The 12,838-nt window shown below is 53.0% G+C and overlaps 2 protein-coding genes across 32 annotated transcripts in view; one reads left to right on the plus strand and one right to left on the minus strand.

The window, feature by feature from the left end:
- The window catches only part of LOC125961818 (metabotropic glutamate receptor 7-like), a 411,772-nt gene that overhangs the window by 96,457 nt on the left and 302,477 nt on the right, over positions 1-12,838 (minus strand). The window lies entirely within an intron of this gene.
- The window catches only part of LOC125961808 (UDP-N-acetylglucosamine--peptide N-acetylglucosaminyltransferase 110 kDa subunit-like), a 250,670-nt gene that overhangs the window by 48,748 nt on the left and 189,084 nt on the right, over positions 1-12,838 (plus strand). The gene's annotated exons all lie outside the window — the stretch shown is intronic.

Here is a 12,838-nt window from a genome sequence, read left to right on the forward strand (position 1 = left end):
AGTCTTGTTTTATAACCAGAATATAGTCAATTTTATAAATGTGCCACGTGCACCTAAAAATTTCTGCGGGATATATATATTCCATCATTGTTGGTACAGTGTTTTATGTAAATTTAGGCCAAAGTTTTTAATGATGGTATTCAGATCTTCTATAATCTGCTGATTTATTGTTGTGGTTCTATATTACTGATCTAGGTAATTCAGATTTTTCTATTTCTACTTAGATTTTTGGAATTTCCCTTCATATATTGCATTGAAGTTTAGATTTATAATATATTCCTTGTAAAGTAACAGTGGGTTTTATTATCCTGCCTTATCGCCAGTGATACTTTTTGCTTTCAAATCTATGTTAACATTAAAAAATCTTCTTCAATTTTACTTATTGTTGTTATGACGTAATTGTTGAATCCTTTCATTTTCAATCTGACTCTTGTCTCTTGTAGGTGGCATAGAATTAGGTTTTTTGTTTGTTTCAATAATCCTTGTCATTTGAGTATTTACAGTTAATGTATTTTCTTACAGATCGTTTACTCCTTGTTTACGATTTGTCCCACCTTGTTATGTTCCTTTTGCTCTTCTTTCTTCCTTTGAGATTTCTTCAAATTCCGTTTTGCCTTGTATTAGCTTGTTATTTTTATATAAGTAGCAGTTACACATGTACCATGACTTATTAGCTGTTTTACTGCTTCTCAGGCAATGCTGAAATCTTAAATTTCTTTTACTATATTTTCCTCTTCCATTTGTTTTAATGCATTCTAATTTTTGATATATTTTATTATTACCCTTTTGTGTTGTTAGATTTTATTTAGGTTTATCCACTTATTTATCCTTTCTGTTATACATAATTCTTTATAAAGTCCTTATTTTCATCTGTGATAATCTTCCTTCTGCCTGCAGGTCTCCCTTTATAATTTAATTCAGTCAGTTCTGATGAGAAAATATTTTCTAAATTTTGTTTGTCTGCAAATTTCCTTATTGCATCTCTCCTTCCAAACAACAATTTCTCTGCCTCTAGAATTCCCAACGGGCAGCTCTTTTCTTTAGCACTTAAAAATGTTATTCCATTATTTTCTAGTATCCATTCAGTTTTGCTGAGAAGTAAACTGTAATCTTAATCCTATTGTTCCTTTGAAAGTAATCTCTCTCTTTTTCCTCGGGCTGCTTTTAAGATGTCATGTTTTTCTTTGCTGTTCATGAATTGTACTGTGGTGATCTTAGGTGTGGTTTTCTTTGTATTCTTGTTGCTTTTTTTTTAGTGCTTGTTGAATTTAAGGCTCCATATATTCCTTTTAGTTTTAGAGAACTCTCAGCTGTTAATATTTCTGAAATATTGTTTTCATCCCAATCTCTCTCTCCTTTTTTCTTTGGACTCCAGTTTACACATATGATAAAAATGTTTACTGTGGCCATATGTCTCAAATGCGCTTATGTGTACTTTTTATTCTTTTCGTTTCCCGTGCTTTAGTCTTTATATTGTTACTACTCTATCTTCCAGTTCACTTACCTCTCTTTACCTGTGTCCAATCCACTACCGAGTTTTAAATTTCGTATAATTTTTAACTCTATCAGTTCAACTTCAATCAGTTTCTAGTTTCTAGTTGTCAAGTTAAATTCTTCACCTTGTCATCTATTTTCTTGAACTTGATAATATTTACCAAAATATGTATGAAATTTAATGTTTAGGTCATCTATGATTCTGATTCTGTTTTGTTTTTTATTCTAATTCTCCTTTTCTTGGTAGTCTTAGTGGTTCTTCAGTGAATACCAGACTTGGGATATGACAAGTTGTAGAGAATCTGAATGACATTACAGTTGCCCTTTGGACAACCTGGGTTTGAACTGCACAGATCCACTTATACATGGATTTTTTTTTCAATAAGTAATACAGTACTACATGAGCTGTGGTTGGTTGAATCCTCAGATTCAGAACCACAGATAAGAAGGGCCGACCATAAAGTTGTATGTGGATTTTTGACTGCACAGGGAATCAGCGGCTCTAAATACTACATTGTTCCAGGGTCAACTGTATTTTCTTGAGGAGAGAATTTCCTATTCTTAGGTAGGGGAAGATCACCTCAGTCACCTGGACCAACTTCATACTCATTTTCCTTCTTTATAAGGTTCAATGTAGATGTTGCATCAACCTTCCTAACACACAGACACACAGACAGACAGACAGACACACACACACATATGTAGAGACTTCCAGTGTCCTAATTCGTATCATTAGTTTTCCATTGGGCCACAAATCTTTCATAGGTTCTGAACCCCAATTTTGTCTCTTCAGCATTATGAGCCAACTAAGTCTTTGCTTTGACTTCATGTTAGCTTTTGTTTGACTTCTTAGCATCTTGTCTTGTCTACCTTTTATACATGGAAAATACTGCAAGGGAACACTGTTGCTGAATGCAGCTCCGTTCTCTGAATCTTTACTCTCTCTGTGATTTTGGTCCTTAAAATTCTAGCTGCCTTGTTATTTCTCAATTCCAACTCTGGTTTCCTTAGTCCTATGACATTGTCCTACGTTCTACTGGCTTTTCTACCTCTTAGGAGCCACGTTTGGTTTCTCAGACTTTTGCTCTTCATCAGTAGTTTCTAAGTGACTGGGCTAGAAACGCATGTGCAGAATATTGTTCTCACTTCAGTGAGTTTCTTTCTCTATTTTACTTTTCTAGGTCATGGCTACCTCAGTAGCTTTCTAACGCTCACAGTCAAATGTTGCTTATGATTTATCTGGCCTTTCTAGTATGTTTTCCTAAGGTAAACTGATATAGTTGGAAACAGAAGTTTGTACCCACCATTTAAAAAATTCTGTTTTGTCTTTCTATGAATTCTCGTTTTGTCCCATCTTCTGTCACTTTTTCCTACCCAAAATTCCCATTCTCACAGATAGATTATTTTAAGATTAAAAATTATTATTAAGCTAATACGTTAATTTTGAAAGGAATTAATTTTGCTTTGAACAAGAACACAGATTGGTGAATGGAATATGGAAGATTCCTTAAGACCTTTTTCATCTCTAAGAGTAGTATCCAACCATCGGTACCATCATAAGTTTGTCAACTATGGAAGAAAGCAGTCTTTATAAAATCAGCATTTTTTTTCTTTTTTTATTTTTTTGGGTGTCACCAGGACTTGCCTTAGACCACAACTCCTGGCAACACCAAATATAAATGAACCCTGTTACCCATGGGCGTTTACTTGGCTCTGCCACCCTAAGATTGGCCTCCTGGCTCCTTAACCCCAGGGGACTCTAAGCCCTGGGCCACATTCTTGAACCCAAGCCCTGCTCCTCTGTCAGTGGGCAGAATAGTCCTGATACCCCCTGGGACCAGGGACTGGGCACATGGCCCACATCTGCCACCACACGGGTCAGGGCGAGAGGGAAGAGGGACCTTGACATTCTCTTCCGGTTTCCCTCTGGGGCTTGGAGTCAGATCCAGGCAAAGACCCCACCCTTCCGTGTGGAGCTCCTGGCCCCTCATTTGCAGCGCCCAAAACCTGCCTCTGGGGAACCCCTCATTTTGCTCCTTTCTTTGGCTGAGGGTGCTCAGGAAGGAAGCACTGCTGAGACCCAGAATCCCAGGCCAGAAGATGCCCAACAAAGTAGGCTAGGCCAGCCCCAGGACATGATACCGGAACTCCCTCCTAAACAAGACTGAACTCATCACACAGATGGGGAAACTGAGGTCGAAGAGGGCAACGGCTTACTGGCGGAGCCTGGAGCAGAGTCTCTAATGGACACATTCCATGTTACCACCAAAACATGGGATTTCTAGAGTGCAGCTCAGCCCGTGCTGACCCCCCCTCTTAGCCTGGCCACCAAGGTCTCGCCTCCATAATCCCATCCCACGACACCCCCTTCCTGTGTCCCGCACAACAGCCGGATTAGACCCCTTGCCCTCAGGCTGTCGTTCACAGGGCTCCTTCTCCCCGAAGCTCCTTCTCCCACCTCTGCCTGCCCAAGTTCAACCAGCCTCTTTAGGGTCCGGCTCAATGCCAGCTCCTTCGTGAGCCACCCAGAGTCCTCATGCTCCTCTAACCTTCCGAGGTGCTTCCTCTACCCTCACACCCCGCGCTCTGTTGTCCACGTGAGCTGTGGTTACGGTGTGTGAGCTTCCTGAAGCCGCAGACCACCTCCCCTCTGGGCCCCAGCACCTGGCGCAGTACCCAGCACTCAGTAGGTGCTCAGTAAAATCTCCTCCTCATCTGATGCCCTGCCGTGTCCTACCGATAACTGACAATAATGCCTATTGTTTACCGAGCATATACCATAAGCCCGGCTCTGGTACTGTCTCCCATCCTCATGTGATGGACCCAGGTCACAGAGGTTGTGTGACTTTCCTGAGGTCACAGCTCTGGAACTGGAACCCCACTGGTTCTTGTGCCTAAATGAGTCTCCTTTCCTTCCCACTCACCTCTTCTAGGTCAGACCACCATCATTTCCTCACCCTGTCCTGTCACTAAAGACTTCCCATGACTCCTTGTGGCCCACTAGACAAAATCTAAACCCCTGAGCATGGCATCTAAACTCTGTGACATCTGGCTTCTTCCCTCTTTGCAGCTTCTCCTCTAGTCTCTGAGCATCATCTCAGTTTCCAGCCTACTGTACCTTGATTTACTTGTAGGCTCTGCACATGCTTTGCCCTCTGCCTAGAACACCCTTCCCCTACTTTTCCTCCTGTGAACTCCTACACATCTCTCAACATCCAAGATCAAGGGTTACCTTCCATTCTAGTCAGATGAGACAAGCAGCAAACGAATTGGACACAAAATTGAGAGCTCTACGAGGGAAGGACCTGTGTCATCATAGTATCCCCAATGCTTAACCCATAATCAGTGCTCAGTCAACATTTGTTGAATGAATAAATGAATACTCTCTATATTCTTGTTGACTAAACAGAGAAATGGCAAAAGAATACAAGGCCACAGTATGCAGGGCTGGAGGTGGAAGGGAAGAGACTGAGGCCAGGAAGGCCAAGGACGTGGTGGAGTACAGTGACAAGTACTTCAGGGGCTGCTCTGCAGCAGAGCCACGCTCTTGGCAGAGGGAGTGTTTGTGAGAGACAGAGGAAGGAAAGTGATGGTGTGAGGGAGGCTCTGAAAGTGTGTGTGTGCACGCACACGCGCATGTGAGAAGGCGGTGGGGATGTATGCGGGGGAGTGTGCGTGTGTGAGTGTGCTGCATTTGTGAATCAGTCTGTGAGAGCGGTGCTGAGGAAGTATGTGAAGGAGCGCGTGTACGTGGCTTGTGGGTCTGTGGCGGAGAGCCCGTGCGTTCTATTTGTGCATGGGGGTCTGCGTGAGAAGGCGAGGGTGTGGGCCACGAAGGCTGTGCTGGAGGTTGTGCATGTCTGCGGGGCGAGGGGGTGGGGACAGTGATTGAGAAAGACAACAAGGAGGGGACACCTGAGGGGGGTGTGAGGGAGAAACCATAAGTGTGCGGGCGTGGAGGGTGTCGTGAGCACGTGCAGGAGGAGACGGTGTGACCGTGAGTGTGCACGACACGGAGGGTAAGGTAGGATGTCAGGGCGCTGCTGAGGGTGTGGCTGCATGGCCTCGGCCACGGGCCGGGAGCCAGAGGTGCGGGCTGGCCCTGGGCCCAGGGTGGGGGGCTCTGACCAAGCAGAAGGTTCCTCAGAGTTCTCCCTGGAGCCACGGGCGCCAGATCACCACGTCCCCAGGTAGAGAGGTCGAGCAGGAGGCCCAGATGTGTGTGTGCGCCTCACATTTTGTCCACAGCAAAACCTCTGGGCATTTAGTTGTCTTTGTCTGTGTCCGGGTGTGCACGCCTGTGCTTGTGTGCGTGCTGCCGGCTGTGTGTCTGTGCCTGTCTTTGTATGTATCTGGGCCTTTGTCTCAGTGTGTGTGGCGGTTGGTCTAGGCTTGCCCACAAGACTGTGTCTGGGGTTGTGTGTGTCTATGTGTATCTGTGCCTGTGGGGCACCGGGCGTCCTTGATCTGTGCATGTCTAGGTAGGGCTGCGAGCATCCCCCTGGACCGCCTGTTTGTATCTCTGTCTGTGTGGCCTTAGTGTGAGTGGGAGAACGTTGTGCTTTGGAGACTGTGGATCTAGATCTCGGTGTATCTTTACACACTGTATCTCGGTGTGTGCTTGTGCATCTGCATGTGAGTGTCTGCCATGCGTTGTAGCATGGAAATGCTTATGTGTGTCTGTGGAAGGTGCCTTTGTGAGACCAAGGATCTCCGTGTGTCTCTGCCTGTGTGTATGTGTGTGTTGGGTGTGAGGGGTTTGTCACAGACTGGTGAGCAAGTTAATCTCAGACTCCGTGACACGTGGAATAAAATCACGCTCCCATAATGGAAGAGAACCAACTCTTCACCCTCCGCCCTGGGGGAGCCAGTGGGGGCCAGGGCCAGGCATAGGCCCCTATGCAGGGCCCCCTGTGGCCTCAGCACCCTACCCCCACCTCTCCTCTGCCACACCAGGCTCATTCTGCCTCCAGAGTGCCCCGGTGCCCACTGCTGGCTGGGCTAGGCTCCAGGACATGTGACGGAGCCTTAGAGGCCTGTCCTGGGCCCCCCAGCCCCACCCACTGCTGAGGAGGGCCCTGCCCCAGATGGGAGGGCGGGTGCAGGAAGGAATCTTTGGGCCCCTCCTCCTCCCGGAGGGGAGAGATGAGCTGCAGGCCCGACCTGGATCTTCCATCTCTCAGCAGCAAGATTCCTGGTGAGCAGGCTGCGAGGCTTGGCAGGGCGCCTGCCGGAGACCCGCCCTCACCCGCCAGGACGCCTGGGTCCCCAGGGCCGGGCAGCAGCGGGTTCCCTGGGGAGCTAGGAGGGCCCCAGAACTTCAGGCTACAGCTGCCCGGGACTATGGGAAAGCCAGACCCTTCCAGGCTCCCACCCCCAACCACAGACGGCTCCTCAGGCCCCCAGGCAAACCTCCACCCTTCTTCTGGCCTCTCCCCAGCCTCGGCCTTTGCTTCAGAAAACAGACCAGCCACCCAGCACCACCCACTCCTTACCTGAGCCTCAGCGCACACCCAGCCTGAGTTCAAGACCTCACCTCTGGGTTTGAGGGCTCTCAAGGCCAGGACTGTGCTGCTTATCTCAGAATGGGGCTTCTGAGGACAGGGCCATGTGTCCCGCAGCTGTGAAATCCCTCTTGGTCTTAGCACTCCTTCCTGACTGAGCAGTCAGGCACCAGGAGAGGATTTCAAACCCAAGGCTGGGGACACTGAGGCAGTGAAGCTCTCTGCCCTGCCTACCGTTATGAATCAGAGGCCAAATCCAGTAGTCTAGACACACAAGTTCTTAATTCTGTCCAGCGGCAGTGGCTGCAACTTGTTCTTCCCCATAGGGGGTGCAATTTCGGGGGGGGGAGGCATCAGTTGGAGGGAGAGGGGAATGGGCAGGTGGACCCCCCTCAACCCTCAGACTTGGATGAGCAGCCGGAGAGCAGGTTTGGTAAGAGATTAAGGTCGAGGAGAAGAGAACCCAGACGCTCCAAGATTTATGACCCTAATTCTTCTCCCTTAAATTCCCCTCCAAGCCCCCCAGCCCTAGCCTGGTCCCTCCAGGGTCATGCTGTGGCCCCAGGCCAATGTCAAGGCCTTAACCCATCCATCAGCTGTTGCCAGGGAGTTTCCACCCCAATGGGTCCCAAAGGGAGGAGATCAACTGACACTACGGGCCCAGACTGACGGGGAAGGGGCATGGCCCTAAAGAGGTGGCCAACAGCCCCCTGCCCCCTCCCAGGATGTAGGGGCTCACAACCTCCAGGGCAGAAGCTAGGCTGGTGGGTGGGGTCCAGGAGGAGGTGACCTCCCAGCTCTGGCACCACTCCCAGCCCCGCCCTTCCAACAGGCCAGGAGACCTGGGATCCCACGGGGCCCTACAGCTTACAGGGTGTGTGGCCTTGGGCCCTTGCTGCTCCTCTCCAGGCCTCAGCCTCCCCACCACACAATGCAGGAAGTGGTCAGCTCCGCTCCCTCAGTGCTAAGCCCTGCCCTCTCTCCAGTCCAGGGGTGTCACCTAGAATCTGGGCCAGATGGGGTGAGGCTTTGACAGTTAACTGGAGGAGCCCCTGAAGCCATCCAAGTCAGAGCTGAAGAACGTATGGTGCTCACTCCTCCACCGCACATCCATTTTCCAGAAGAGTGAAACTGAGGCCCTGAGAGAAGGTCGGGGTCTGCGCCAAGACCTGAGTGTTACTGGTGGGATGGTTAAGAGCACGGGCTCTGGGGACAGAAAGACTTAAGATTAAAATGTCAGCTGCAACAGAAACTTGTTACGTGAAGTCCCTTGCCTTCTCAGCCTCAGATTCCTCATCCATAAAATGGGCAATAGTGCCTCCCTCCTACGACTGCTGAGTTGAAATAAGAAAACGCATGTAAAGGGCTCGGCCAGTGTAGCAAACGCTTGGACAATGGTAACTATCATGACTGTGGGTAGTATTAACACAAAGCCAAGTGGCCGGGGGGAAGGGTAGGTGGGGCCCCGACCTGGCTCATCCTCCAGACCAGGAGGGCCAGCCAAATTCCTCAAAGCCCCCCAGCTGTCTCCCCTCTTCGTTAAAGGCCTCTCATTAGTGAGCCTGGGCACCTGCCCCCCCACACGTAATAAGCCTCATTAGTATCTTAGCCCCAAGCTCTGAGCCCAGAGTCTGTGCATGTGCACACGCGTGAGGGTGGGGGGCTGCGACAGGCCACCAGCCAGGAGACAGCATCCCCGCCAACCACACCCCCTGCCTGTCATCAGCAGGGCCCGTCACCACCCAGCTTGTCACCTGCCTGCCTCGCACCCGCACCACCTGTCACCCACCCAGCTCGTCACCCACCCAGCCCATCACCTGCACCACCTGTCACCCACCCAGCTCGTCACCCACCCAGCCCATCACCTGCACCACCTGTCACCCACCCAGCCTGTCACCGGAGCTGCCTGACAGGCCTCTGGGTGAGGGACAGGAGATGGGGAGGAGAAGACCACAGGGGTGTGGAGCTGGGGGCCCCAGAGACCCTGTAAGACCCCCACTTCAGCTCAGCATCCTGCAGCATCGCCATGGCAACGTCTCAGCCGCAACCACTTTCCCAAACATCCCCCCCGCCCTCCAGGCCCTGCTCTTAGCTGAGCTGAGGCTGAGAAGAGCCTTGACTGACAGCAGAATGGGACAGGAAGGAGCTGCTCATCAGCTGGCTGGCCTTGGCCATCCCTGCCCTCTCTGGACTTGGTTACTCCATCTGCAAAATGGAGGGGCTGGAACTGGGGAGGCCCCTGTACAGCGGGTCATCCCTTCCCAGCCTGGATTTGCTGAGCCAGTGGCCAGTTAACCTGTGAAGGCTGGTGGGGGCGGGGTACAAAAGGACAGGGGGTTCTGGGTTCTTCCACACTCCTTTGCCCTGGCCCAGCTCACACAGGCTGGGCCTCTGGCCCAAACTCACATAGCAAAAGAGGAGGAGCAGGCTGGAAGGCAGAGGGGCTCTGCCACAGGACTGCCAGCTGGAGATGATGCCACAGTGGGCGACCCAAGGCTGAGTGGGCCCCCACCTCCAAGCTGCATTATTTATAAAACCCAGAGCTCCTAGCCGAGCAACAGGGGGGCACAGGCAGCGGTGGAAGGGTGGTGCCTCCCCGGGGGAGCCCCCTGGGGTCCCGGGCTCCCTCCACAGCTGGCTGGGGCAGGGGCTGAGGTGGGAAAGGGGCGGCTGCGCCATCCTTCCCCTCCCAGCCCCCTCTCCTCTCCTCTCCTCTCCTCCAGGCAGGCAGCGATAGGATTACTTCTGCATGACTGCCCGCTCCACAAGGTTCCAGAGACCCTCCTGCCTGCAGCAATCTTTAAAATTCCTGTAGCCCGGCCTCTCTCCCTTTCTCCCCACAGTGAATGCTCCAGCTTCTACCGCAGCGTGCCCGCGGCCGCCACCACCACCAGCGAGCTGGCCGGGGCCCCAGGTCCCCGGAGCCACAGGCAAAGGTAGACCCATCCTCGGGGTGTCCCTCGGAACCCTCTGAGGCCCAGGCCCTGGCCCATCCCCTCCGGCCCCTGGTGCCCGTCCAGCCCCACAGGGCAAGGCTCAAGCTGGGATCGGGCCTGCCAGCTGCGCCAAGGAGGACCGGCACATACGTGCAAACACACCTGGTGGGTCCTGGCGTGCCTGGCCACATCCTCTGCTGCCAAAACCTGGATGTCCCCACCTCTGCTCTAACCGCCCCCTCCCTAACCTCACTAATCCTTGCTACCCCTGGGGTGGGCAGACACCTGGGCCAGGCCAGCGCCTGTGGCTCCCCAGGGCACAAGAAGCAGGCAAGAGATCGATCCACTGAATTTTTTAAGGCTCTAATGGAGCCTGCCTCCCCAGACTTGGGGCCTGGGACACAGGCGATCTCTCAGGGACCCCTCCCTCAGCATTGCAGTTGCTTCCTCTTTCAGCTCTAGGGGGTCGGGGCACCTTTCTAGGAGCCTTTCCCCCAACAAGAGAAGAGGCACGAGGGGCCCCTGGGAAACAGATGGGATTGGGGGGCTGTGAGCAATACCCAGAGGCCCCCCCCAGTCTCCCCAGCCCTAATGCAGGCAGAAGCAGCTCAGCCTCTAAATCACTCCCCTCATGCTGCCCTCTGAGGCGGATTCTGTGCATCTGTAATTAGGGGGTGGAACAGATGGTGCAGATTCCATTTAAAATCATGCATCTAGTAAAGTAGCCTTCACTGTTGGAACTGACTCCCAGGGAGACCAAGCCCCAAGCCCGGATCTGGGGGTGGGGTGGGGTGGGAGGGGAAGCATATCAAGCCAGCACCTTCTCCATCTTTTTTTCCTGAAGCTCCAGACCCAATGTCCCCCTCAGGTGAGCCCAAGAAGAGGGGGATTTGGCAAGCACCTGAGAATGTGCAGGCTGGGGGTAAATCCCTCTGCCCAGACCCCCCACCCCCACCCATACACGACAGAGTCAGGGCATGGCTGGGTACTCAGAGTTCTTGGCTGCCACACCAGGATGACCAGGTGCCAAGAGCCCCCAAAGAGGCCCCAAACCCCCAAAGCCCAGGCCAGGGTGCCCAGAGCACAGGGTCTTGGGTGGGGCAGCTTTGAACCAGATGTACAGCCTCACTGTCCAGGAATGAAAGGCCTGGGGCAATGAGGGGGGGTGGAGATGCCTCCCCAGGCAGAGGAGGCTCTGGGAAGTGGGGGAGGACCAGGCAGCCGAGAATGAGAGAGAGCACGGAAGAGTGGGCCAGTGTGTCTGCAAGGCTGAGGCTATCTGGGGGGAGTTTGGGGGAGGGAGGCTGGGGAGGACAAGGTGGGGTGGGGGAGCAGTGATAGAGAGCGCTGAGGAGGGAGGCTGTGCTGGAACGTGTGATGGTGGGAGTGCGGCTGCAGGGTGAGGTGTGGGCGCAGGGCGGAGCTGCTCTGAGGGGTGACTGGGCTGGGGCCCTGTGTGTCTGTGTATGAGTGCGGGACTGGTGTTTGGAGAGGGGTGGGGGCTGTCCCTGGGCCCTTGGATGGCTGAGGAAAGTACTGGAGCTGCAGCTTGCTGGGGAACACACAGAGGACTGCTTGTTTGCGGAGGTGCTGGGATCTGGGGGGGGTGTGTGCGTGTGCGGGATGCACATGCACGTGCACGGCCTGGAAGGTACGAGAAGCTGAGGGGACATTACTGTTCAAAGATGCACCGTGTCTGTGTGTTTGAGGTAAATGGTGTGGCTACAGGGGTGTCCTCCTCTGCGTGGGTGTTGAGGCGGTGTGTGTACGTGTATGTCGCGGGGAGAGTTTGGAAAGGTGTAGGGGGCTGTATCGGTGTGTCTGGGGACGTGATGAGCTGCAGCGGAGGGAAACGCTGGGGCCGTCGGGAGAGTCTGTGGGTGTCTGGTTAGGTGCTGGGACTCTGAGAACCTGGGTGTGTGGAAGGTATTAGGGCTACAGTAGGGTCCTGGGTGTATCTGGGGAGGTGCTGGGATTGGAGGAAGAGTTGATCTGTTTCAGGATGTGGTAGAAGCCTTGTGTGTGTGTTGGGGTGTCTGGGGGTATATTGGGGGTCATAAACATCTGGGTTTTGGTTAAGTACTAGGGCTGTAATATGTGTTTGGGTGGGTAGGCATGTGGTGGTTGTGTGTTTGGGGGCGTGCTGGGGCTGTGTGTTTAGGGGTGCTGGAGCTGTGAGTGGGGAAGTGGTTGTGTATTTAGGAGGTACAAGGGGCTGGAGTTGGGCCCCTGTGCCCAGACAGGTGATGGGGCTGCGGGGTGAGGGCGGGTGCCCCTCTGAGGAGGTGAAGGGCAGAGTCCTGGCCTTTGCTCGGGCCCACCTGGGGGCTGCCCGCTAGAGCCCCTCTGCCGGTGGTGCCCGCCCACCCCCAGACCCCACGTCCGGGTGTCGAGACAGGCAGTCCATCTGTCTCTTCCTGTGCCCAGGCCGAAGGAGCAGTGCCGTCTCCTCGCTCCCTGGGGGGGCGGCAGCAGATCCCAGCCCACCCATCTGCCTTCAGATGGTCGAGGCAGGAGCCTCCACAAAGCTGCCTGGGGGGCATCCCTGTGTTTGAAGAGGCACGGGCTGGGGGGTGGGGGGAACTGCACAGCAAACAGTCCTCGTGGAGGCTCCTTTGAAAACCACTGACGCCAGGAGAGACCAAGAGGGAGGACAGGGGCGGGTTTGTCTGTCCTCGTACGTCGTGTGGGTCAGCGCCCAACTGTGTGCCTTGGAGCCCCTTCGCATGTGTTCATGCCGGTGGCCTCTGTTCACGCAGCATCCTTGCCTTGGAAAACAGCCCTCCAACCCAGGCTACGAGCTCACAGCCTCACACAGCTACCCCCTCATCCATGCACCCTGCCTACACTACACTCACACGCAAACATCTCCCACACCTTCACATCTGCAGAACACTGCACCCT

Source organism: Orcinus orca, chromosome 17 (assembly GCF_937001465.1).
Source record: "Orcinus orca chromosome 17, mOrcOrc1.1, whole genome shotgun sequence".
NCBI classification, from domain to species: Eukaryota; Metazoa; Chordata; class Mammalia; order Artiodactyla; family Delphinidae; genus Orcinus; species Orcinus orca.